This window comes from Hermetia illucens, chromosome 5 (assembly GCF_905115235.1).
Source record: "Hermetia illucens chromosome 5, iHerIll2.2.curated.20191125, whole genome shotgun sequence".
Lineage (NCBI taxonomy): Eukaryota > Metazoa > Arthropoda > Insecta > Diptera > Stratiomyidae > Hermetia > Hermetia illucens.
In genome coordinates this window covers 33,202,956-33,227,761 of record NC_051853.1, presented here as the reverse complement: position 1 = coordinate 33,227,761, position 24,806 = coordinate 33,202,956, and positions in this window count along the sequence as shown.

Below are 24,806 nucleotides of genomic sequence, written 5' to 3'. Positions count from 1 at the left end.
AGTAACTTACACTAAAGGGATAATACAGGGGCTTGCATAATTTTCTCCCTGGGCCGGGATTTCCTCTCCACAGCCCTGTCTATGGCTCATTGGCGCTGTCACTATAAGGTTCGCAGAGTAGGACTAGTTCGATGTTCTCCTAAGAGGTAGTTTATGAGTAGGTCCAGCACTGTATAACAACAGTCCGTTTGTCAGTGGGCTATACGTAATTTATTCACAAATGGTTGTATCTATCGATTTGAAATTTGGTGGAGATATTGGATTTATTCATGCATGAATTTTCCTTAATTCCTTATTTTTATTAATTTGCTCTTCTCATCATTTTTAAATTGAATTCTGAATGTATGAATTCTTGTTCTTTTCCTTAATGGGGCAATAAATATTCCCGCATTTACATAAAATGTGTAAAACATTTCATTTAATATGTCTACGGCATCAGTTGCTCTCATTGTTTTCAACAACAATTCATTAAAGATTAAACCGTCGTAAGCAGCTCTAATGCACTGTCTATTCAGTTAAAACTTCATTACCCGCCTCATAGTGTCTTTTGATCCATGTTTTATTCAAGCAACAAAACTCAAAAGCAGCATCCTCAGGAATTTCAACTTCCATCTGAGATTCGGTTTGGTGTTGTATCAAACAAACTTTTAAAGTGAAACACAACACACAGCTCAGAACAACAATTTCATCGATTTCAAAGTGTTCATTTTCCCGTTTAGAGGCAAACAAAGCTTCGCGCTCGGTCCAAGATGGAAGTTTTGTATACGACCAGGGTACAAACTCACGTTGCGTTATTAACAACCTGTCATGTTCATGTCCTTCCCTTGAAGGCATCTCGCAGCAACAGCAACAGTATTTAACCAACATCCACACGAAAAGTAATTTGGCATGTACGCATCCCTTAGATTCCTTCTTGATTTTTCAGAGAAACGACGAGCGACGTGGGTGCTCCTATTGTGATGATGATGATGTTATGAAAATCGTCCTTGTAATGTTCTGCTACGCTGCGGTCTTGGAAAGTTACGGAAAAGGATATGCTAATAATGAATTGTTAATTCTAGGTAAAACCAGAAAGATAAAGTAAAGGCTTTAAACCGGTCCTTGCTTTCAGCTCGAACCTGCTAAAACTCATTAGGAAGGCTTTAATGTCTTTCCGAGGAAGTCGTTATACTTGGAAGGAATGGAGTAAAACTCTTCCCTATATTTTGGAAAGAGAAAATTTGTAGGATCATTCGACAATATGAAGTAACGGCATCAAACTTTTCACTTTCATGAGGAGATCTATTAGAAGGAAAAATTTCTGTTTCCGTATAACATAAACTTCTACGTGGACACAGGGATATGCCGCTAAGTAACTCTACTCCACTCCACATACTCAATCCTTCTGCAGTAAATTCCTGATAATACCATAATTTATTGACTGCAACTATCACAAAATATTTTCCCTACATCCAAGGATGAAACCATCTTAAGACTGGATAGGGATGTTACGGTCTAATACCTTCATAATTGATACTTCACGGTGATTTCACATGTGTCCTAACAAAAGCTAAGGCTAACGAAAGGATTTCCAACTACGCATAAACGGAATTACTTCCAAGGCGGTAGTTGAAGTATTAAATCCTTGAAAATCCTTTTGTTTCGCTGAGTAAATAGAAACAATCTTTATTGAATATTTTCCTTGCTTTGGTGCTTAGATATTTCGTGTATATCTTCGAGGGTATCTCGTCCCTGAGTAGTCTCTCCCTAGTGCATTGTACGTTGTATCGAGTTTAAGTGGTCTTAGCAGGGTCCCCTCAACAATAAAGAAAGTTCTAAGTGTTCCAATGTGGATGGGTGGAAAGAGAGATTGCACAAGATGATTCCCGTCTCAAATTGAAATATTTTCCAAAGTTAATATAATCTATTATAATGAAGGATAAGGGGTTGAGAAAGCATGATAAGCGTCGATCCGATACTTGAAGGCGGAAGAAGAAGGAAGTCTTAACTAGGAGTCAATAGGGAGGGTATTCTGTATTGTAGTTATTCTGTGTGTACAGCTAAATAGCTCTACAAGCGTTGCATACCCAAGAGCTGGCTCTTATATTTGCACATCCTTGAATGCCTTCATTCATATTCTACGAGGAGGGTAAACTACGAATAAATTAACTGGATTAGTTTTTGCTGATAAACGGAATCCTGAATATGTAATTAGTAATTGGAAACGTGCGTGTAGTGTTGAATTGATTACGGCCGGTGAAAGTGAAAGCTTCAATGCGTTCTAGATTTATGCGAGCTCTTCTCTTGGCACGTAGCGTACTTTTAGGATCAAAGTTCGTATTGAAACGACCCTTCCCATATGGATGGTGTGCGGTAAGTGATAAGACCTGATTTATAATTTGATAAAGTAGGCGCTATTTCGAATAATGAATGCTTGTTAGTAGATTAGTTGCAGCTTATGTTGTTTGGGGATTTGGAGAGGAGTCCAGAGTGGAATACTCGTAATTCGATGGAGCTATTGAACCAATTTACTGATGATGGGGAGAAGTTTCGTGAGTTCATTTGTGAATTCACCTCCATGGATACAATGTCCGAGTTGTGAACCACTCTAAGATGGCTGCAGAAGGGTTTTGAGGAATCTACGTCAATCACTAACCAGCAAGGTAATGAACAATGATTCTAGAGCTTTGTTTGGGGTGTTTTATGATTTAATTTTATCTTTTTATGGAAAGATTTGCTCCAATTATCTACTTCTCAGCTCTCTAGTTCTAGAGAAAGCAGCCAACATTGACTTCGAACTTGAATTTGTCCTGAGAAATGAGCCAGAAGTTTTCAGATATAAAGGTAGTGAGTTCGCATCTGGTGATCGAAATATCCAATCTACCGATCTCATTTTTAAGGGTTTGTTTTGCGTCGTTAGGTAGGATCAATTACGAACTGCGGCTCGTGTCGTTATTTGTTACTTTCCTTCGGAGCTCTGCTCCTGCTGTGCGGCGAACTTCGAGCAGTTAAAAATTACATGATCCGTCGTTATGCCCGAAGTGATAAAGGTGTGCACGGTACCCTTCGCGTCCGCTTCTGAATTGGTTTGGTGGTTGCTGGTTTCACAGTGCCTTTGGGTTTGATCCATTTTGAGACATCTGCAATATTCTGGTAAGTTCAGCGTCCTTTAGGTGAATCATCCTATCTTTTTTTGACATTCAAAAATAGCTTTACTTCCAGCTAATTGCCGGCGATATGTACGGAACTTGCCGATTGCATATAATGGGTCATAGAGGCGTTCACCCTTGTTCGCCAAGATGTCGATGAGGACGATACCTGCTATCACTTATGCTGTTTCGTCTGATGTTGTACGACAACCGCACGAAGTTTACAGTGCACTCAATTGATATGGGGCTGCGATTTTTCTTCTATCTGCTTGTAGCTCCAACGACGATGCCCAAACTGGAGCTGCCTCTTGAGATAAGGAACCGATGGCTTCAGCTACCTACATTCGGTTACATTCTCCCGACCAATGTAGCAGCTACGGAAGCCTTTGTTGATAATTCTGAAAATGTTACTTGATTTTCAGTCTTTGATCAACTATGCTTCCTAGGTATTTATGCATTGGTTGCGAATGTATGAAGTGTTCGCCAATCCTGATCTTTATCGACGTTTGCTTCCTTCGTTTGATGTTCAAAACTAGATCGATTTCATGCTCTGCGAGCTTTAGACCAACATCTTCTAGCCAAGATCTGATTTCCAAAATTGCCTTGTTTGTGAAGAATTCGATCTCCTCAATATCTTGTGCTACGACAGTCACTCCGATGTCATCTCCTTTGGACAGTTGCAGCTTCATAATTCCGTTATGCATTATTATCCACAGGAGAGGACCGAGCACCGACTCTTGTGGAACCCCACAGGTTGTTCTATTCGTCTTCGGTCTATCGTCCGAATCGTAACACAATAGCCTCTCCCGGAAAAAATCTATGACTATGCGCATCAGGTATTTGGGAGTCGTAATCGTTTAGTTCAATTTTGCATTATTGAAGGCATTCTTTACATTGAGAGTAACTAGCGCGTAAGATTTATTGGCCTCCATTACTTCCTTCGCAATTTTCATCATCGGATTGATCGCAATGACAGTTGATCTTGCCAATATTTGCCAGATCTTGGCAGCATTTGCCAGAACGACATTCAGACGTGAGAATGATTCGAGCAATATGCGGCTTCTTGCATTTGTTTCGCGACAACCTCATATTTTAGCCCAAGCGTTAAAATCACCAGCTATTATTATTGGGTTCGAAGCTAATCTTTTCACCATCAATGCGAACTCATATAGAGTGAGGTTTGGAACACCTTGGTAACCGAACATGTGAATGCCGCCTACTTTAGCTCGTGTGAATCCGTCTTCTGGGCTTTTGCTAGTACTTTCTAATGGTCAGTTTTCGCAGGTCCAGATTGTCCCTTTGGTGCTCTGTCTGATATAAAAACACCACTGTGGAGATCTTTGTAATATTCACATATGATGGCAACGTGTCTATTTTATTTTCAAGCACGCTTTGAGAGAGCAGTTCCTAAGCTGCCTGACAATGGTTTAAATTGAGCGATAGGAACTTCATTTACGAGAAGCTGAAATAGTCTTCTATAATAAAACGCCGCACATCTGTAACTAGCTCTGATGTGGTCGACATTACTTTCATGCGTTTCTTCGCATAGCGGGCATTTAGGATTCTTCCAGATTCGGCACAACTTATACCTATTGTACTTGCTTGAACAGTTTCTCGAAATGGTTTGAAACGTCTCTTTGGCGATATCGAAAAGCAAGGCTATTGTTGTCGTCTGAGTACCACCATATGTATTGCATAGCCTTATCAGATTGGACTCAAGGATCGAATCTAGTCTAAGTTGAATCTTTAAGGCCTCGCAGATCTCCGCTTTTATGGTAATCTCATCTAGGTCCTTGCACATTAGCACTGAATTCTGGCTCACCTTTACCTCCGCTGCTTTGCCCTGTGATGACTGGTTTTTCTTATGGAGGGAGACTTACTTTCCCTAGGTCTAAGCTCAAGGAGTAAATCTCCATTCTGGGTGCGTTTTAACCGGTAGACATGTTCACCCAAGTCCAGGAGGACACTGGCTGTCTTAACCTTCCGCGAAATTTCGAGATGTGTCAGTTCGCTTGCAAACATTACCGGTCGCGGTACTTGTCCGAGTTATTATCACTGATATGCATCACTGTTCAGGGCAAAAGAACTTAAGTTTATTTTCAGAAAAAGGAACTTCAACTCAGTCTACGATCTTTCATTGCGACGCAACAAAAGCACACGCTCTATCGTTAGGCTGCATGTTGGATGATAGTATTTGTCCCAATGTAGCATTATCTGGCTTGCAGGTGTTCGGATAAAGGAAATATAAATTGTCGACAAAGTGCCAAATCCCAGATCCACTGGACTCGTTTATCTGTCGGTCTGTCAGACGCACTATTCTTAGAAACGGTTACACCTATTGACACCAAATCGGCGGAAAGGTTACATTTGTGAACCCCCACATATGTGGTGAGTTACATTGCCACACAAATTATGGTGTTCCAAGAACATGATATCTAGGCTCTGAAATACTCTCCGTGACGATATATGCTCAATTAAAGTTAATAAGGCGATGAAAGTCCTGGGGGTTTAACGTGCGTTCCCATGGTACCAGATAACCTTCGTTGAGGTTTCGTGGCAAGAGCCATTTCAGATGAGTCCCTTGCAGACTCGGGTCTGATTGGCATTCCCCAACGGGTTAACTGGAATCAGCTAATAAGGCGATAGTATATTCCCATATTTTGAAAATTTACTTACTCGGGAGAGTAGTCCTTTTTCTTTTGTGACAATGTACTTTTGAATTCCGGAAAGCCAAGTGGTAATATAGAATGGCAGAAAGGCGCGAAACCGGTGTCAGATCAAGTAGAATATTTTAGCAAAAACACAGCTTTCCATGGAAAACGACCGGTAGGGACGGGAAAAGGGTAAATGAGATGAGTGCCATTTATAAAATCGGTTGCGCAGAATATCTACAAGTTCATATCCGCTTCTGGTTTCTGATAAAATGTTAACTTCAAGATTCGGATTCAGGATAAAGAGCAGCGCAATTGTACAGTGCTATGCAGCCACGGAGATTTCCGGTGTAGTGAAGAAGGATACCTACTATGCGGAACTCATTCATTCAAACAAAAAGAAAAAATAAGCGCAGTTGAGGAGAGGTTTCCCAAAATAGACATTGTGATTGTGATCGGTGTTTTGAATGTCAAGGTTGGCTCTGACAACGTCTTGGTCGGACATGTGATGGGGAAGCCTGGCTTTGATGACCGTAATGGGGATTGAAGTTTGTATTCATTGCTGTGAGTGATGTCAAGTGTGGCGTAAGATACAGTGGGAAATCCTGGAAAGTTCAACGTAATGTGGGCCGTGACAAAGGGAAAAATATTATTGCGCTTAAGTGCAATTGAACTGCTTATCGCATGACGAAAGAACTTACGTATGGTCCAAAATTTTTCAATGGCCTTGTCTAAGACGTTATTGGTCAGCAGCTGAAAAAGTGGAGACTTCATCAGTTCCAATTGAATCAGGGCTTTGAAGTGTGTTAGAGCACTTCATTTAACCGTACCGTACCGTAAGGATACATTACAGTGCACTGTAGAAGGAAATGTGGTCAGCACGGCGCTTACTCGAGATTATTATTCTGGTTTGACTCAGGTACGTATTCATAGCTGAATAGACTTGTTTGAAAGATTCGTCACCGACGCACACTGGGACGAATCGTTATTTTAGCATGACAAAATTATTTGCTCATTGTTTATGAGAGCGATTTTGGTATAATATAATATAATGAATTATCTGCAAAATTCTGTTTGTATATGCTATGCCCACCACTTCCATCTAAACCCCATTTGTAATAAATTTCGATGATATTAGAGTTCTCCGAAATATTCTGAAGAATTACTTCAGCCTGTACTTGTGTCAAACGTTCTGCTGTATGTGTAAGAAGATCTTGCAAGGGCACAAAAGCTTCTTTTTCAGAAACGGTAATGTTTGGAGGATAACACATCTTTTTTGCCTCTACTATTAAATGATACGAAGGGTAAATGTCAGCCCCTCTTTCCTTCGCTCCAACTCGCATGGTTATATAATCCTCCTTGGTTAGGCCAAGATCAACTACAAGACCTAAAGCCTCTTCAGGGCTGTATGCTCTTATAGAACCAGAGGATTGTGTATCGTGAGCAGTCTTCATTTTTTTTATTCTATTGGGTGAAGATTGGATGGCTAATTTTACAACCTTAGCTACACTTCTCTTTCCAGATTTGACTAAGCTTGATTCTGTGGCCATGTACAATTTGTCTGTGCTTATGCTTGATGTTAATTCACTGATCTGCCTTTGCTTAGTACGTAGAGACCTTTCTTCAAAGTCCTTTTTTGGCCTTCCGGATAGCCGAAGCCGCTCTAATTCAAATATCTCTGGAAGTTTTAAATCTTCATCAAGTCATTTCATGTTGTTGTTCCGAAACCGCTCATACGTGTAATGAGAATTGCGCCATTTTATAAATAATTTTGCAACAAACGTTTTTGCTATATTTTTCAGTTGCTTTGAGCAATTTTCTGAAAGTTCGTTTATGGAAAATTTTTCCGTTATGTAGCCAATCAATTGTTGATTACATTTGGCTGATGACATTTTGTTGAATTGGCTGTTTCTTAGCACTGTAAAAAGTTCCCCTTTCTTAATTCGAATTTCATTAGGAACAAGGTCAAGTCGACTACCTGAAAGAAATTTAGCGATTTTAAGAAAAGGGGGAAACGGGGGGACATGAGTATTACATGCCTTTATCAGCTATACGTTGTGTTACAAAACAAGTAAAAAAAAGTCATGGAACTTTTTGGAACTTTTTTTGTAACACAAGCAAAAGTCAAAATTTCAATTTCTTTTAAACATCAAGTAGTAGTATTTTGTGATACGCATACTAAGTAATTACTTCGTACACAGTAATGATATTAATAACTGCAAATTAAAGTACCTACCTGACGATTCTAAATTCATGATACAAAACTTTAATTTTTCTTACTAACAAAAGTGTAACGACCGTATAGTAACTGTCAACAATTTGTTGTAACTCACCAGTATCAACGAATAGAAACAATTACTCAACTTTGCGCGCATGGGATGAGCGCTGTGTCGCAGAAAAAAGGAAATTTTTTCTAGTTCACAATAAAGGGACTTATAGTGTAAATTTCTGGCGCATTTTTTTTAAATTTGGGAAAAATATTTAAAATCGATTTTGTCGTCGTAATATGGTCGTTTGTCCTTATGTGCGACGGGGCGATTGCCAGATACTCCTACCAAAATGCTACCTCGGCTCGCTATTTCTAGGTCACTTGTGATGTTCCGGCGGAATTTCTTTCAAAGGGCGGTTAAAAGGTTTCTAAAGGTTTAGGGGAGGAATAATAACAACGGCTTTTATTTTAATACAAGTATAATGATTTTATATTTACATTTATATATTATCAAGTTCCTTAGCTTAGTTTATTACCTCACCAGGAATGTACTCGGCGCTCGAGCTGCTGCTGTACTGCTACCAGCTTAACCTTTCACACTGGACGTTACCGCCTAGTACTGCCTAACTTCTTGCACGACGTCGTGTCTTCCTATGCTTCCTTCAACTTTCACTTTTCACCTATCACCTTTTTATTTTGGACTTGTTCTAATTCTTATGCCCTAGATTGAACGTGTTATTATGCCCTCAATTGCGTATGGCGAATTTTGCATGTGGGGCAGAACGCACGCATTATTTACGGGAACAGATCGTAGTGTCCTTGGGAAGATAGATGGTCACTACGTGTGCCCCTCGTATATCATCCCCAGCATATGTCCAAAGTTCTGTTCCTTTCAACTCTGCCAATTTAGAAACTATGGTCCTAAGCTCCAAAGACCTGGTCGAAAGCATATGCAGGTGAACACGAGCTCCTTACACCATTTTTCACACATCTCCATGACAATGGCCCCTTGGATGATTTCCTGCTCCCCACGAGTGAGTATTTACTCCAGAAATATTGTTAGCAGTATAGCCAGGCGCATTAGCATAGCTAACGCAGGCCTCCTGATTCTTACCTACACACCTTGACCTACCGAGGATTATCTACCTCGTGGGTTCGGATTTATATTTCTTGGGAGTATTCCCCTTTTGTGGGCTACCCTCCGCTGCTCACCTTTTCCTTGTCTTTATTATTCGCGGTTTCGGTCTGCCTTGAGCCTTCCTAGGGGCCTCTTCCGGTGGTCATCTGAAAACTTCAATTATCTTTTGTACGGACCTCTGGCGAAGACACGCATTAGTGTAGTCGGTCTGACCAATGCAGGCGATGTGGGGAAACGGGTCACTTTCCCGGGAATCTAACAAGGATTGAAAATGCATGTTGTGAATAAAAAAAGGGCCTGGTCTATTGGCATATAGGAAGCGGTAAAAAGGAATTAAAAGAAGTGGGCAAATCAGGTTGATTAAAATCAACCTTAATCATTCAAGACGTGGTTTTACACAATAATCGAACCCTGTAGAAACCTTAACAATAATGTGTGGGTAGCCGATCATGCAGATGGGGTGGCTCTGTGGGCATGCGTGGATGAAGCCTTACAGGAAGGTATGAGGCAGTCCATATCTGGATTTCTATGGGGAAAGAATGGATGGTATATACGTCTATAGTTGCTATGCTCCTCCAAACTTGACGTTGGCTGAATTCCAGGACATTTAGGACAGATTGGTTCTGGAGGCAAAACGACGGATACCAAAAGGCATTGCCGATGACTTCAATGCATGGGCCACAGTACGCAAGAGGGTGTTACCTCTTGGAGGCAAGAGGGTGTTACCTCTTGGAGGCTTTCGCGCAATTACGCATCATATTGGCAGAAATGCTTACCGTTACCGTTAATGCTTACCGGAAAGGAGGGATTATTATTCCCTCATTAGCTCGAGATATGTCATGGAACGCCAGTGATACCCATAGTAATCACGAGGAAATTGTCTTTGACCTAAAGTATACGCGAAAAGGTTGGATACCTACTCGTCCAAGAATGAGAAGAACGTTAGGTTGGTCTGCAAAGCAGTTGACGAGCAAATATTCATCGATGTATGGTTGGACCACAACACTATACCAGGCGCATCCTCATGAGAGAGCGCTTCATATCACGAAGTGCATCGCGGCGGCATATGACTTATCGATGCCGAGACGCTATACTTTCCCCAGTAGAAGGCTCAACAGAAGGTACAGTCGTAAACTGTCTGACCTTTGGTTGGCGTGTCATCGGGCCAGGTGAGCGACCTAAAGGGCAATGGGCAGGATTTGATGTTTGAAGTATGCTTGATTGATAAGTTTTTTCCTGAGACATGGAAATGGCAAAAGCTAGTGTTGTTGTCTAAACCTGGCAAGCCTCCTGGTGAACCATCTTCCTATAGACTTATTTTCCTATAGCCAGATTGCTCCTGGTCATATATCGAGGTTTATCAGACTCAAAATTCGTCTTCTGTGTGACTATATCAACCGTTGACGCCATCACTGACTTAGCTAAAAATGAGATGCTCGGAAAGGGTGGCACTAACAAGTATTGCGCAGTGAGTATCCTTGACGCATTCAATTGGACCAGTTAGAACCTCATAAGGAGGTCTTTGGTGTCGTTTATTGTACCCGGTTACTTAACTGTGCTTGTCAAAAGTTACTTAATAGGTAGAAAGCTCCGGTATGACACAGACAATATTCTTAACATCCCAGTTGCTAGCGAGGCGACAATAGTATATAGGTTATGCCGATAACAGAGTATTATTTGTTGTTGAAAGAGATTCAGCGAATGTGGAATTATATTCATTCGAAGCAATCACTGCTATAAAAAAGTCGCTGGAATATGCAGGTCTTGCACTCGCGGATGAAAAAAATAGGAGTCGGTGCTTATCACCAAGCGACGCAAGGAAACAACTGCTCGAACAAGAACAGCAATCAAATACCCTTGGGGTGATGACAGCTGCGAGACTGAATTTCAAGTAATGTTTGCATGGCATTGGCAAAAATGATGCCAATTATTGAAGGTCCGCGATGCACCCGGAGGCCGCATAGAGCTAGAGTAGTAAGTTCAATACTGCTCTACGCAGCGCCAGTTTGAGCAACAGAGTTGCAAACTCATCGATTCTTCATCTGATCGTACTCGAAGAACGTCGAAATGGAGGAATCATTTGGGATTGATTCCCGGCACCAAGGTATGGATGGCATGGTGAGGTAGACTATGTTCTAACATCTAACTCTAGAGGTTTAAACTGGACAGCTCACTTAATTGTCCCAGGTGCAACGGTACTTCGGAGGACCCGGAGCATGTCTACTTCCATTGCTCTAGATTGGGAGAAGAAAGGAACAGTTGAGAGAAGACATTAGGAGGAACAGTAGAACCAGAAAGTCTAATTGGGAAAATGTTTGGGTGCTAGGAGAACTGGAATTAACCACATGGTGGGGACTCAGCGTAGGTTGAGAGAGTCAGAGGAGGCGAGGGAAGTGCTGTTGTAAATGCAATGGGTGGCCGAAGGGAGAGACTAGAGCCAAGTCCACCCCGCGGAGTAATACTTTGTGGTGCTTCGGTGGAGAAGCGGATAGGGGTTAGGGGGTGGTTTTAATGGGCTAAAATGTCACGCTGGAATAGTGTACCAGTGTCATCTGGAGATTTTCACCTCCGTAAAAAAAGGTATCAGAGAAGCTCTGTTCTAATAAAATCAGTTACCTTGAATACAAATTATCCAATGGGAACGGTCACGCTGGGCACCCTGAATTGGGAGAGATGTTTTTCGACTCCCAGGTGTAGATTCGTAGCATTTTCTTAATAATAAGGTTACCTCGTACTGGGTGTGGCTGTCATTACCCGTTCACAGTCTTAGTAGATGAGAGGATTAGTTCCTGAAGAGTTATATATCAACCCCAGAGAGAAGTAGGTTGGCTTCTATTATTCTATTTCGCATTAGTCCGACGATTCGACTCCTCGTTTATGTCTATACGCCGATATACTCGTAGTTCTTCGTTTTTTCGAGAGGCGTCTTCGATGGTATGTCATGTAGTTCGCGCTGTCGACTATTCACTTGCCAAGATTGATCTGAACATCGAAGTCGATGGGAAACGACCGGAAAGCCGACTGAAAAAAACAAAGACTTGATACGTTGGGCAGTGACTTGAAACCTTTGAAATTCCTTTTGGATCAGGCCTTTGACTAATACCGATCAAGATAGAGCTGAACCCGCTTTTGAACGGGCCAATAGCTGAATAGGAAAAAACGATTTATGCTTTCAGTTGATCATCACCATCTTATCTGGTATATACGGCTCTTAAAATTAGTGTAAAATTGCCACCGTCGGTTTGGTTCCGCGCACTTATTAATCTTGTTAAATTGTGCTCTAATTGCAATTGTTTTGAACCAAGAGTGTTGACTACATTAAAAGCTAAGCTCTTCGATCTGAATTAGGTTTTCTGTGGGTGTTTATCAGCAGGAGGACATTATATATATATATACAAATTTCTCTATCCTTTATCAAAGTAATTACGCCTAAAATCAATTTTATCTTAAGTACATATTCACTTAAGTTATTCTGTTGAATCCTACCTCCATTTAATTTGCCTCCGGTTCTCTCTAAGGAACTTTGTTATAAACATAACTTCCTCAAACTTTCTTCACATATCTAGAGGGTACACTGGAAAGTTGCTCTGAATTTGATTGCTTTTATGTGGTGCGTGCATATAAGAAACTACCGAGTCTTGTGTAAATAAGAAGCTACAGATTCACAAATAAATTAACAAATTTGTAGAATTTGCGAGCAACAGACGAACTCCTTTCCTTGTGCTTTTTGCTTGATTAGGAATCACTTGAAACAGCTGCGTCCTGGGTTTAATGGAAAGGAAATTTAATGGTGGCTACCGACTCTTCGGAAAATAGTGTTGAATGTGACTCAACTGAAATCAGTACCAGTTGAAGCGAATCTATCTATTTAGAATTCTGTCAAGGAAGAAACTTTCGCTGAATTCATTAAAGTGAGGAGATTTTGTGAGCCTTGAAGTAAATGTAAAGTTGTAATTACGATCGAAACTGAAATACTATTAACACGCTACATTAACGCTCATAAATGGCGCCTTGGTACTTGGCAATATTTTATTCAATCTCCTTGACCTACTTTCGTATCAAAGCACTCGAAATAAAACCTCGATCCATCCGAATTTTCCCGGAAAACCGCCTGGAATGATTACATTACAATTACCATAATACCCCATCCTAAATTATCACCTCCATTTCCATTCTGCTTTTTGATTCTAATAAATGCTAATAGCATGCAGTATCGTTTGTTATGCTTCCGACGTACGCCGAAAGCTCACACAAGGATAAAGATTCCAACCTAGAATTTTCCATATTCCGTATTCCTCGTGATTTCGGCGACTGTCTCTTGGTGATGTTGTGGTGAAGCGAAGTCTAATAAAAATTCTTATGCCATTCCGGCGAAAAAATTCAATTTGGTAATTTTTCAAACGTAAAGGAATCGATTTATAATATTTTGCTGTCGTTTGCGTTTCTTATCGGTGGGTAAAATGTTTCGAGACGGTATACTGGGAAAGGTCCTTGCTCAGGAGACTGAGAAAGTTCAACATTTGCCTGCAATTTTGAACGTGATGTCGTTGGTAATGGTTACGGTGCTGATGATGGTTACCTTTCTTCCTCAATGTTGTGATGTATGTGCATAGATGATGTCCTCGTTTAGGCAAATCGAATAAATTAAAATAAGGAATCCGATAAGACGAGATAAATTTTATTTACAGGTGAAAATTGTTATATTTTTTATTTCTTTCTTTTACTGGGACACTTCATTCCTTCTCAGAGTTAGGTTGTTTATATGCACTCGTGTGGGACCATCTCTTGATTTCAGCAATTCGGTGAAATGGAAAATTTAAATTTTTATGGTTGGATTTATTTTGAAAATATCTTCTGTGAGTTTCTTTTGGGTGAGATAATAAATAATAAGTCTGGATTCTTTGCTCTCTTGAGGTCGTAAATATGAATTTAAAGCTAAAAAACAGATATTATCTATAATGTGAACGATACTAGTAGCACAAATGATATGAGGCAGAGGTTTGATCCAGTAAAATACGAATCAAAAGAGTCGCATGGACCCACCCTTTTTGGAAGTTTGTTTTCAGCGCAAATTGTATTTTGTCGAATATGCTATTCCCTCTTGTGGAAATCATGGAGGAATTGAATGGACAACAGCATCTCTCTCTACCCCGACCTCGCAGATGTCATTTCTGCAGTTTCTCAGTCAGTAAGGGATACGAAAAAAGAAGCGAGAAAGGATTGAATGATGAAGATTAGTCGCAAAGTTGAGGTTCTTAGTCTGACAGATCCATTCCCCATAAGTACCAATGAATAGAATATCGTCGACGTCAATCAGTTTATATATCAAGGTCTCTCTGCTGTGACTGCGTATGCGCCTGACGATAGTACTGATTTCAATGTCGCTCGATGCAGGAATAACGCTAGATCAGTGGTCCTTATTTTGCCTGCAACTTAAAAATGTAGTTATCTCAATACTGCTAGCAGTTGCAGGATGATCTCACGCAGATACTAAATGATGTTCGGGAGTTTGAAGCTTAACATATGCCCGAGCCAAACGGGGAATTCTAGTCTGAACAATCTTTAGAAGACCACATAGACCATAGCGTTCTTCAGCCTTCCCGAAAGTTTACACTCATCCTAGACTATTCAGTGGCATTGACTTATTAACATGAAGGTTTGTTTAGACAAGGTTTAATCGGTAATACATAGCAAAGCAGGCAACAGAGCATATTTTTCTCTAATAAGGTCAAGTAGTCTGTCATTCTAAAATTTACTGATGCAAAATAATGGAGGACGAGTAAAAGCTTTCGGGAAGTCCTGCAAAGAATTGAAGTAAATTGGTAGAAACTAGCAGAGAAGACGCGAGATTGTAGCTAACCTCGTTCTGTTTAATTTAGTGCTTCATGGCTCCCATTTATATCTAACAGAAAGAAAGCACGTGAGTTTTTGTTAAGTCTCCTCTTGGGACCCATAGATATTCATTGGCCATTAAAACTGCAGTAGTTTTCATGTCGCAGGCAGAGCTTTTCAGTAACCAGAAAAGTGACGATTTTTTATTGTTCAGGTTTGCCAGCACCTAAGAGCAGTTCCAACGAGGCGACTGTCGACAACCGCTAGCTTCGCAAAAAGCTAGCTCGGGAAGGCGAGTTGGATGTTCTCTAAAGGAGCGAGCTCACTCGCAACACGACAGTTTTGCGAACGCCCACTGGGAATAACACGACACGACCGATTTGCTAACGCCCACTGGGAACGACACGATATGACAGAATATTGCCTAGTGTATTTGCAATATAAGCATATTGAAAACACTATTATTATGTTTGGCGTAGGAAAATGTTTCATCGGTCAGATAAATATATGCGTCGGACAAATGTCGGCTTCAGATAAAATCTTTTTCTGCAGGAAAAAAATGTCTGCGTCACTCTTTTTTGAGGCGGTGGAAATCCTCAAAAGACACTGGCCTGGACATACCAGCGTGTGGGATTCTTACCTACCAAATCCACCCCCAATTCCCCTCAAGCCCCGTGGAACTACCATAAGGCATTACATCACGGGGTGGAGTCAGTTGATTTTAGCTTGGTCACCTTTCATTTCTACGCGGCGTACGTCACCGCGCTTTTCTCGTCTCCTCTGTCCTTCGTAGTTTGCTTTGTATAGATGCGATCATGGGGTTTTCCAGGCGTACCAACATTTTTCACATCAGATTTTGTTCTTCCTTTCTTCCACAAATCTTGGACAGTACGGTCTCTGGGTCCTCTGGGACTCCATCGCAGTTTGGACAATCGGGTGAGGTATTTAGTTTAAACCTGTACAGGTACTGGCGATATCCGTTTTCCGTGAGAAACTGGGTAAGATTGTAATTAATCTCACCGTCCCGTTTTTCCAACCACTGCTTAATGGAACGAGCCTGTGTGCCCACCGAACCTTTCCCGAGCGTTCCCAACGGTCTTGCCATCTATTTAGACGTCTCTCCTGTTTGGCGATATAGATAGAGTTCGCATTGTATATGTTCGTCATCTTATCTGCCAAGATGTCAATGGGCATCATTTCCGAGATAACGAATGCTACATCTTCGCAGACTTCAATAGTATCAGCAGGGAAGTCTAAAAGTCAATTTTGTCCGGCTAGAACAGTCTTTTACGCAAGGAACGTAACGTAGTGGAACAGAGATCCAGCGAACATGAGGATAGAGGCCCAAAAAGTTTCAATTGGGTGAAACAAATTGTGGACTGGTCAATGTACAAAAAACGCACTGACGAAGAGAGACGCAAAATTAAATAACTTCTGAAAATTCGTGGCCTTCATTCTGAAAATGGGTAAAAGTATCCTTTTTACGTAAATCGTTCAGACAAATTTGGCTGACATCTTTGGTACTGAATACAATGAAGAAGGTTTTGGGGAACTACATACATTAGAACTAATGTTCTAATTCGTAATTTCCTATATCCATGCCAAAATCCTTACTAAGCAGGTCGATCAAATAAATCACCCCTACATCAGCTGACGGAAGCATTTCGCAATGCATACCCTGTTTTGGAATATCGAAGCTGGTGTTAACAACAAAAGGTGGTTTCAACAACCAATCGGCGCATTGCCGAAACCACCACCTCAATCTTTTCCATATGGTAGTTTCAGGAGCACTGTCCCGTTAAAAGCCCTACAAAGGTTTTCATGTCCCACCCCATCATAGGTTCTTTCATAATGATATTCGCCTGCTGTTTGTAATCTGGAAAGACTCATGGCCATTTATCGACCACATTTAGTGATTACGACAGAGTATGTCCTTGCAAATACGAATCTGGAAACCACATGATCTGCCGGCATCAGAGCTCCTGGATGTCTGTCAAGGAATTTCCACATGGATACATGACGGTATAATGGGAAAGGAAGGGGGAAGTATTGAGAAATGCTGAATCCTGTATGTGAATATCAGCTGTAATTGGTACTCAGCGTATTCAACGTATGCTTCACAGTGGGTGTTTTCTCTCCAAGACAACCAAGAGCAAAGGTGCCCCGAGGCACTGTCAACGTAATGTCCTTTCAATATTTTGACACAATACGTGCTGCGAAAGACTACTCATCAACATAATACGATTTAGAGCCGGACGATCCACAGTTGATGCGATTAAGGAAGTGGTGAATCTGACGAAGGTGCACAGTCGCCACTGTTGACGAGTGGTGCCCATTGTGATACTAGACGTAAAAAAGCTTTTAGTTCTGCGGAAGTGCTGCACAATCGTTTCCATATATGCTTTTTCGCGGGTATTGAGGGACTATTTAAAGTACCGCGCACGAGACCCGGGAAGGACACCGTAAAATGAAGGTTGCATCAGGGGTCACTCAGGACTCTATCGTTGCTCTGGACTTTTGGAGTGTCTTATACGATAGTCCTCTACGACTTCAGATGCCTAATGAATTGCATCTGGCCGCATACGCAGATGATGTTGCGGCGCTGGTTACCGCACGCATAGTTGAACAAAGTTAGCGGAGATTGGGATTGATGATGTGGCGAGGTAGCAGATGGATATGGCTGAACATGGACTCTCCCTAGTTCTGGAAAAACCTAAGTTGTTGCCTTGACAAAGTTGAAGGTTCCGAAAGTCTTTTCAGTTTTCTGGAGTACTTGACAGCCAACTCTGCCTCCTTCATATGCTCTTTAAATCTAGTAGTTAGCAGTCTTTTCGTTTGTCCGATATACACCTTCGGACAATCTGAGCAAGTGATTTTATATATACCGCTCATCTCCTCTAACGTTGTTCGGTCCTTTTTATTTTAGCAGGTAGATACGACTTTGTCCTACCGCTTGTATGTCGAACCTTTTCAATATCCGTTTTATATGGTTGGACAGATTTGAGAAGGTGACACTTGATCTTTTTAGTGCGGTGGAGGTAGATTGTTGGGTGAACAGTGCAGTGAGATTACTAGATTTTAACCTTCGTGCGTGTTTCCTGATCATCGTCTCTATTGTGGTGCTGGTGTACCCGTTCTCACTTGAAGTGTCCATAATGTAGAGTTTTTCGCTCCGGTAGTCTTCCTCTGTGAGTTGAATTGTTAGGAAGCGGTGGATTATCGTGCCAAAAGCCGCCATTTTATGCTTGTAAATGTGGAACGAAGTGGCTGGGATTGTACGCTGGGTGCTGGTGGGTTTCCTGAAAATAGAAAAAGAAAATTCTCCGTTTTGACGTTTGATCAATATATCTAAGAAAAGCAATTGGCTGTTTCCTTCAATTTCATGAGTGAAGGTTATTTTAGGGTGTAGCGTGTTGATTTTATCCAACATATTATGTGTCTGGGATCACTATCAAAATGTCATCCACGTACCTCAACCATATATTTGGCAATAATTCATCCTGTTCCATTTTCTTCTCCAGTGATGCCATAAAGATTTCACTTAGGAGTGGGGAGAGAGGATTGTCCATCGCTACACCCGAGGTTGTCTTGAGGTATTTTCCCTTGAATGTGAAATAATGTTTATTCATGCAGAGGGAAGCCAAGCTCGCATATTCTTTTGCCTTTCTTATCCATTCTGGTGTCGAACCAAACTGTAGTAGCCACTCTTCAAATTTTGTTATTGCTGCTTTTACTGGCGTACTGGGAAATAGAGCTTTGACCTCAAAGCACACTAGGCGTTCATATCCGCCAAAGCCCCCACTACACTCAATCTTTCAATCAATTTCTTCGGATTTTTGACAGATTGTCTCCCGTTGACCCCAATTTTTGGCATTCCCCAACCAACCACTTCGCAATGTTGTCAGTACGGGAGTTTGAATTTGCAATAATGTTCCTCATCTTATTGGAAAGCACAACTACCTCTGCTGGGTTCCTGCAGTGATCAATCATTTTTTCCCAGAAAATTCCGCGAAAAGAGTTCATAGATAAATTCCATAAAGAGCAGGAATACTTGGAGATGGAGAAAGAAGTGATCTCCGATTGATTATGGCCCACAATCAAAGTAGAATTATGTCTCAATTGTGAAGATTCCCGAAGCTATACTGAAATGCCTGTCAATACACACTTAACTTAACTAGTTGTCCTTGGCTTTTGGAACATAGTTATTCAGTAAAGTTCTCTGCATGCCGGAAGAAAGTTGCCAATATAATTTGTCTCACGAAACTTCGGAGGGATAAAATTTTCATTTACTAGAAAAGGGATGAGTCCTAGTAAACTTTTCAAAAAATATTTTGAATTCAGTAAGGATAATAAGTTCGCTGAGGCGATATATGCCTCAATATTGTGAGAAAATGTTGGTTCCCTTTGAATCCTTTTCCTTTTTTCGTATGTATTGATATTTAGGACTAATTCCATATATTGTTTTAATAAGTCAAGCTAAAGGCCGCATCACACACAACAGCTTAATTGCTCCGAAATCCGTTGCAACTTAGCTATACAAATTGCTGGGTCTTCTGTTTCCCAGCGTATTCTTGGAGAGTTATCTACCGCTATTACATCCTATTTGAGTAATTAGATGTAAGGACATTCGTTATAAGCCTTCACCACAATGATAATTTCCGTTCATTTTAAATTCAACTCTGTAGCTCTGAAGTCATTCTGGTCATACAATTAAACTCTCTTCTGGGATCCTTTTGCACGAATGCCTGATTATTAAGACATTCAACAAACTCAAATAATGTATCCATTCAAGCCTCTCTCCATACATACTTCCAAATATATTCAATTTACCATGAATTCATACCATCTCAAACTCACATGTGTTTGTGGTAATATATTCTTAAAGGAGATGATTTTCTGCGCATATAGAAACCCTAATTTATGGAAATTAGGTTCAACATGTTGAACTTTCTCGTTCGATGGACACATGAAATTAATGAATTAATAAATTAGAAGGTTCGCATATGTTGACGACACTTTTATGGGTTATGCACACTCTGAGGAAGACAAACGAGAGAAATTCAAATATTAGAAGACATTGAAAATGATGGAGTGTAGCAATTTTCTTAATTGACTTTTAACAATTTCAAAAGGTAATGGAAAGTCAGGAAATCTTAGAAATTCCGGGATATTTCTTGTTGATCTTAAGGAATATTAATGTAGGTACTTCTTCCCTACTTAAAAGTTATACTTTTGAAATGTGGCACAATTGTTTGGCTTTCAAGGATAATTATGGTTTTCTCCACTGAAGGGAAACTGTGTCTCTCGCTCACTGTACTGGTTGGCTACTTCTTGGAGTGCTTTCACCAATTCCACCATTCCATTTGGTTTGATCGTGGTCTTATTTGGAAACACCAAAAATATCATAGGATGAAGTAACTCTTCCAAATTTGAATTTCTTTCTCAACCGTTGGTGAACTATTGCAATCTTTCCAAAATGGTTTTGGCTATTAAGGACGACTAAAATGGGGTAATCAGGAGGCGAGTTAGAATGATGATGCCTTTCTGTCGATAAAATACGTTGATACTAGGCTGCAATTGTGACATCACATGTGGGCTTCTACACGCCTAAATATTGTTGTTGTGTACGTATGCCAACAGAAGACATATCCTTCTTCAATTTCTTTTCCTTCTTCTAATCAGATGCAACTATTTTCCTCAACCAGGCAGCTGTTGTTGACCTTCCACTGGTGCTCCCAATTGACGCAAAGCGGGCTTGGTGGTCATTATACTGGTGTACAGCGAATCACAGTGCACTGCAACAAATCGACATGCCCCCTCCTGAAGGTTAATGGCCTCAGGGAGCTACCGAATGATTATTCTACTTATTGGGGAATCAGGTATGCATTAAAGGAAATAATACTTTGTGATAAAAGGAAAAAGGAAAGGAAAAAAAATGCTGATACTTCTGCTGTCTCAGAACATATGTGGAGGTTTCGTCACTCTCCTCACTGAATCTACAGACATTCCCACTATTATCCGCAGGTTCTTTTTGATGCGGTTTAAACAGTCCTTTGTGCGTTTGGGTTCGTATCCCCCATGAGCACCCTGGATTGTTCTATTCCTGGTAAGTTCACCCAGTAAAGTTCGCTGAGTCGTTTGTTTTCATTTTTAAATGTCGTAACCATAAACCCATTTCCGACTTCACAGAATGGCTCTGGCCCGTATAGCGGCATCGTCCGCTCCATCATTGCCTTCTAACCCAATGTGGCCTGGAACCCAGAGTATCCAGACCTCACTGAACGAGTTGAGGGTGTTCAGTTTGTTTAAGTATTCACATATCAGTTTAGAATTCTTCTGGTAGTATTTAAGTGCCTTAAAAGCCGCTTGGCTCTCGGTTAGAATATCAATAGCAATGTTCTTCCCCTTATAGATCCTTTCGAAGTTGAAGGTGGCATATTTGTCTATAGGGTGTATTTCCGCATGAAATATGCTGATGTGCTTATCCATGGTTCAAAGTGCGTTTTTTTGGACCAATGATCCCCGTAGCTGCTTCGTCTCCTGTAAGGGATCCATTAGTAGATCAAGTGAGCACTTTGTCCTGTTGCTCCAACTTGTTTCAAACTTCTTACCGAGATGAAACCTTGTTGTCATGTTATCCCCCTAGCCGCCTAGAAAAAATATCAATTTTTCTTCGATTTAGGCAAGTCCTCGCCTCAGTGATACTCCCGGACATTCTGAAGATCGCCCTCCTTTGCTGCATCAGTATGTCCACGACTGGACACTTCAGTGGACCTTCCATGTTTACACGCTCATATTTACGGCAGCTTCAGCCATCTTTTCAGGTTTTTTCGGAGAACTCCCACCTTTAAATCAACTTCGGTCTACTAGGATGGTCTTCTATCCATCGTTCAATTAACTAACTTCTGGGAAAGGAAAGGGTGAAATGTCCACGCGCCGCTAAAGCCTTCTAAAAGGTCCGAAGTGGCTATGTTTCAGGTTCCATCTGCCTAGGAGGAAAAAATATATTTCAGAAAACCTTTCATAAGGAAAAACATACAAAACACAAAAAAATGTCTCCGTCGAAAGTGGATAACCCGCTTAAATTGCTGCCTTCGTTCGTACAAATATTTTTTTCTCCATTAGTCTACAATTTTGATTCTATATGTGTAGAGTGAGTGAGATAGTGAAAGTGGGGAGTAATCTGGCTGCCTTTACTCGCACCACGAAAATGCGCCCCTCGCCCCAACGCCCAGCGAAAGACGCAACAAAGGCTGAAATACCCGACGAGAGATCAGGACGCGCAGATCGAGAGAAGGACTCGCAAAATGATGCGGCACCTGCAACGGAGACAGGAACCCAGACCATACCACACAGTGCTATAATTGCGGAAAGGGGCACAGTGGAAACTGCCGAAACTAACCAAGGATTACTAGACCGCCAGCACTGCTTTTTAAGTCGACGGAAGGCAAGACTTTTGCGGAAGTCCTCAGTGAAATCCGTTTCAAGATTAAAACCGAAGATAACGGAACAGAAGTGTCTTCCATTCGTAAAACGAAGGGTGGTGGAGCCCTAGTCGAACTAGACCCAAGGACAATAAATAAAGTTATGTTCTGTGAAGCAGTCAAGGGGCTTCTGGGAGAGAAAGCTTTGGTTTCCCGCCTGGAACCCACGTGTTCTCTGGAAATCCGAGATCTTGACTGCCTCACAGAAAAGAACGAGATAGAAGAAGCGAATGTTCGGAGGTAACCAATGCCCGGATTGATATCACCTCTGTGAACTCCCTCAAATGAATATGTACCGGAGTTCAACCGCTTACGAATTGCTAGCACAGTTCGCTGCGGAGGTCAAAGCTGATTTAGTACTCATCGGTGAGCAGTACCAAAACAAGGACCCAGTTTAATGGCACCCTGACATATCAGATACCGTTGCCATCTGGGTTCGGGACGGCACTTTCCTTAGGGTTTTTACCCAAGGCCGAGCGGACGACTTTGTCTGGATCAGGTGTTCAGGGATAACGTTTTTTAGTGTGCCTAGGCTGCGAGGGAAGTATTCCAGACGTAATCTTCGCGTCGGAATCACTGGTGTCGTTGGTGGACGGGTGGCGAGTTCTGGAAGACTTCTCGGTAAGCGACCATCAGTTCACTGCTTTCGAAGTGATGAAGACAACATCTCGGTGTGCGCCACGCCAGTGCTCTTTCTGTGCATGAACGTTGCGAAAGTGAACCCCGGGAGGTTTGTCGAAATTCTTGGAACAGGTGGGGCTACGCTGGAGGGTACTCCTGGGCGGGGTAGCGCTGCAGCCGACACTGTTTTAAATTCAGTTATGAACCTGATAACGACGGCCTGCGGAGCCTCCATGTCCAGGAGGGCATCGAGACGTGGCAAATCTTCCATGTATTGGTGGACAGTGGAAATCGCAGAGCTCCGGAAGGAGTGTCACAGGCTCCGCCGCTTAACACAACGTCTAAGCGACCGGGAGGATGCATGTACCATAGTGACGGAGTACAAATCAGCCAAAAGAAGACCCCGCAGCACAATAAACATGAGCAAAGCTTGCTGCTGGCAAGACCTGGTCGAGGAGGTGAATCCGGGGGGGCTCGGTTACAAACTGGTAACCCGAAAAATTGGGGCTCTGCAGAAACTTAAGGCCGAGCAGATGGACCAAGAAGGCACTATTCGATGCCAACCCCGTATAGGATGATGACGTCGGCGCGGAGAGCGCATAGGACTGTCCACCTTTCTCTATAAAAGAGTTGGAACAGGCAGTCCTCTCTACGAAAAGCAAGAAGGCACCAAGACCCGATGGTATTCCAGCAGAGGTATACAAACTGGTATTCCAACACCGGCAAGACCTACTGCTCGACGTATTCAACGCTTGCCTGAAGGAGGGCACCTCTCCTGCTCGTTGAAAGGTGGCAAGGCTTGCGCTGATCCACAAAGCGGAAGGCGACCCCGAGTTACCATCTTCATACCGCCCACTATGTATGCTTGACACTGCTGAAGCGATACGTGCTACCGGAGATTTATCCCCCCGGCAGTTTGGTTTTAGAGCAGGGAGATCCACAGTTGATGCTGTCATGCAAGTCGTGGATGCCGTTCGACGAGCGGAGGCACATAGCCGCCATGGTGCTCCTCGTAACGCTTGACGTCAAAAGCGCCTTTAATTCGGTAAGATGAAAAGACATTCTAGACACACTAGACAATACTTTCCATTTACCGAACTATCTCTTATGGATATTGAGGGACTATCTGAGCAAGCGCTCCCTGCTCTATGAAACACTAGAGGGTCAGAGGAGCAAGCAGGTCACGTCTGGGATAGCACAGGGATCCATCTTTGGGCCGGACCTCTGGAACGCTACTTATGATAGTCTACTTAAACTCGACATGTCAGAAGAGTCGCACCTGGTCAGCTATGCAGAAGATGTCGCGGCGCTTGTTGCTGGACGCACTGTCGAACAGGCGCAAAGCAGAATCGGCATATTAACGCAGCCGGTAAGCGGATGGATGACTACTCATGGTTTCAGCTTTGCACTTGAAAAAACCGAAGCAGTCACCCAGACTAAAAAGAGAATTCCGACCCTGCGTCCAATATCGCTTGGCGAGTCCATAATCGAGTTAAAACCAGCGGTAAAGTACCTCGGCGTGACTCTTGACTCAAATATGAGTTTTTTTTAAGCAAATCAAAGCAGCAGCGAACAAGGCTGCAACTGGAGTTTCGGGGTTAAATAGGTTGATGGCAAAAATTGGGGGTCCTACGTCTAGCAGGCAACGTCTCCTGATGACCCAGTGGCAGCTGTCTTGGCAAAATGAAACTAGAGGTGGATGGACTGCGCGGCTTATCGGCAACTTAGGTGCGTGACTGAATA